The 3,472-nt window shown below is 43.7% G+C and overlaps 1 pseudogene; it reads right to left on the bottom strand.

Annotated features, from left to right (window-relative positions):
- Nucleotides 1-1,353: 1,353 nt before the first annotated feature.
- LOC109258373 (vacuolar-sorting protein SNF8-like) lies at nucleotides 1,354-2,093 on the bottom strand (annotated as a pseudogene).
- Nucleotides 2,094-3,472: the final 1,379 nt, after the last annotated feature.

The following is a 3,472-nucleotide window of genomic DNA, read 5'->3' as shown; positions in this document are numbered from 1 at the left end:
GGTCAGGCACTGTGCTGACAGCTCAGAGCCTGGAACCTGCTTCAGATTCTGTGTCTCCCTCTCTCTCTGCCACCCCACCCTCCCCACTCCCCCCAACCCCCACCACACTCATGTTCTGTCTCTCTTTCAAAAATAAATAAACACTAAAAATAATTTTTAAAAAACAACTCCCACTCTCAGAGGAAAATAAAGTATTTTTAAGAGATTAAAAAAGCATAAGCACTATGAGACACAGATCTAGTATATAATTGTGCTGTCACATTGAGGGGAGGAAAGAAATGCTTCAGAAGCCACATTTCTCCATCTACCAGGATGCAGCTATGTTTTGTAAAGACCGTTACTGGTAACAAGATGTGAAACAGAAAACTGTTTCTTTCTTTGTTTCTACATATGAGTAATCCTTGACTCATTCACATAGAACTTATCAATATTGACACCCAGGATTCCCACAAACAGCTTCAGGGCTTTGGTAAAAGCAGTATAAGCTCTTTGGCTGGGGTTTGTGGTAAAATGGAAAAAGGCCAGATTGATCCAGGCCCAAATTTCTGTATAACCTTATCTAAGTTTCTTTATCTCTCTGGCATTGTTTTTTTGGTTTTTGTTTGTTTTTGTTTTTGTTGTAGTTGTTGTTTTCATCTGTAATATGACTATTATAATGTTACCTATTCCATGTGATTATTATGAGAATTGAATGTACATGCAAAGAAACTGGCACATACTATGTTTAATAAATAGATTTATTCCTCCAAATGCCCTCAAAAAAATAAGAACAAGAACAAGAACAACAACCACAACCACAACAACAACAAAAACCAGATGTTACCCTATCAGAAGTTGCTTCCATTGGCGGATTTGAAATTACTTTTAGCATCAACCATGGTAGTAATGACCCAGTGAATAATTAAAAGAAACTATACTGAAAATCAAAAGCAAAGGATAGGTTGAACTATATATATATATATAGATATATATATATAGATATATATATATAGATATCTATATATATCTATATATATGACTTTAATAGGATAAAAAAAGTTTTGTAGGAGAATGCCAGCTAGTAAAATCAGAAAGGAGAGAATCAGAAAATCACTTTACACCTTTCTCTGTAATAACTGATTTAGACAAAATCACCAACAAATACTAAAATCAGTTGGTGAAAAGTATCTGCAGGGGAGGCGAGGGGACAAAATACTCAAACAGCCAAAGTGTTACCTGAATGATTACTTTTTCCTTCCCTCCCCTAGCCTCCCCTTCACTTCCTCCTTTCCTTTCCAAGGAAGTCTCAGCTTTTAAGCTCCTCCCTCCTCTCCCTGCCTGCTGTTGCCCCCACCCCCTCCTGCACTCCCAGCCTCAGGGGAGCACTTCTCTGGCCTCTGGCTGTAATCTAGGAGCCAAGGTCAGTGAAGAGGGCTGGCAGCCAATAGTGAGCTTCCCCGGGGCTGTGGGTCCAGCCAGGGTGTTCAGCATTGCTGTGCTTGCTCCGTCTCCCGTAGAAGACTGGCTTTGAGAGCGCTGACAGTCACGTGGCCATTTTTCTCTGCCAGCCGCAGCACTACAGTGTGATCGGTATTGGGCTCAGCGGGAACAGACCAAAAGAGGTAGGCGCCACCCACAGGGATGATGTGGAAACGGGTGCCTTCAGTCTCTTGATGGCCCTGATGAGGTCTTCTTGGCTGACATCCTGTGCCTTCTTGCTCCTTCCTTTTAATACCCGGTGATGTAGTTCCTCCAGAGTCATCAGGCCTCCGTTCCGGTGCTTCAGGGCCAGGCACACTTCGATAATTTGGACACCCAGCTCATAATAGAAATCTCCCCCGCCTACCATCTCAGACAAAATCCTTTTCCGGAGGTCAGAGGATCCACCCCAGTAGTGCACACGTGTCCTGGAACTGCGCCAGGAACTCAGGCTTCTCCAGGATCTCCTGCTTGTGTTTGCCGGCAAATTCCTCCTGGTTGGTCTTGAACACGTCCAACTGCTTTGGCATCTGGGCCAGATGGTCCTCAGCCAAGACAGTCCTTCGTTCCTTATACTTGACCTCGGCAAGCTCCTTCTTGGCTGTAGCGCCGGCTCCCACCCAGAGGCCATGCATCCCTGCCCTGGGCCTGTAGGCCACCCTGCTGCCAGGACCCCGGGTCCCAGCATCCGACAATCCACCGCTGGTTCTGAATGATTACTTTTTAACTATAAAGGTCGGAAGACATCTTTACACTTGAAGAGGAACATTACAAACTTGCCACAATACAGGCCCTTGAAGGAAAGAAAGAAAGAAAAACGACAGTTGCAAAAGAAAGGACTTGAAGAAGGAGGAGGAAAGGGAATGCATGCAAATAAAGGCAGCCAGTTTACACCTTAAAGGATCAAATTTAACAACATAAAAACAGAGCCACTGATATTATGTGACTCCTGAGGTGATGCACCCAGAAGGGCACACCTAAGTGAATTTACTGACCTGCTGACCAAAAATTTCCCCCTGAAACTAGCTATGATGGAAAGATTGAGACAAATTCAAATTGAAAGAAATTCTGGAAAAACAAAGAAACACAAAACGAATCCCAAAGCAAAAACCTGGTGTGTTTGTTAAATAATATCTGTAAAAGTGGGAGAATAAATCTTGATTAAAGAGATAAAAACAAAACAAACACACAAACAAAAACTTTGTCCGTGGGTGGCTCAGTTGGTTGAGCTTCAGACTTGATTTCAGCTCAGGTCACGATCTCACAGTTTTGAGCTGAGCCCAGCTTGGGGCTCTGCTTTGAACATGGAGCTGTTATGCCCAGAATTCGTGATCCCCAAATACTGCCAGGGAGCTGAGTCCGATGTAAAAGCAAAAGAGCCTTTATTCGAGCTAGCTCGAGCTCAATCCCCTACCTGCACCGATGCAGCGGTGAGATACCAGGGAGAGAGAGCAAGTTTCAAAAGGACAAAGGTTTTATTGGGGCCTAAGGGCAGTTGGTGAGGTAATGGCTGTGGCCTCAGCCGATTGGCTGTGGAAGGGTCCCAGCCCTGTTAGGCAGGTGAGGGGTGGGTTACTCAAGGGGAGGAGGTGTGGTCAAGGTGAAGGACACAGAACAAGATGGAGTTGGCCGGCGTAGGCCCGCCCTTTCAGAGCCTGCCTGAAATTCTCTCTCTCTCTCTCTCTCTCTCTCTCTCTCTCTCTCTTTTTCCCTCTCTCCCTCCCAATGCCCCTGCCCTGTGCATGCTCTCTCTCTGTCTCTCTCTCTCTTAAAAAAAAAAGGAGACCAAAAAAACCCCAAACCATTATCGCATTATAAATGTTCATTATACTTTGCTTGAATGGTTCATGGTTCTTGAAAAAAGACACTACAAAAACATTTTTTGGAGTAACTGAAAAATTTGAATATGGTTAATGTATTGTTTAATACATGGTTTTTACCAGTATTAAATTGTTGAGTGTGAATGAACACCAATATTAGATGCATTATAGATTTTAGATGATTTATTGCTAGG

This window comes from Panthera pardus, unplaced genomic scaffold (genome assembly GCF_024362965.1).
Source record: "Panthera pardus isolate Hobbes unplaced genomic scaffold, ASM2436296v1 HiC_scaffold_16, whole genome shotgun sequence".
Classification (NCBI taxonomy): Eukaryota; Metazoa; Chordata; class Mammalia; order Carnivora; family Felidae; genus Panthera; species Panthera pardus.
Note: the sequence above shows the minus strand (reverse complement) of the source record. Positions and strands in the feature narration are given on the sequence as shown.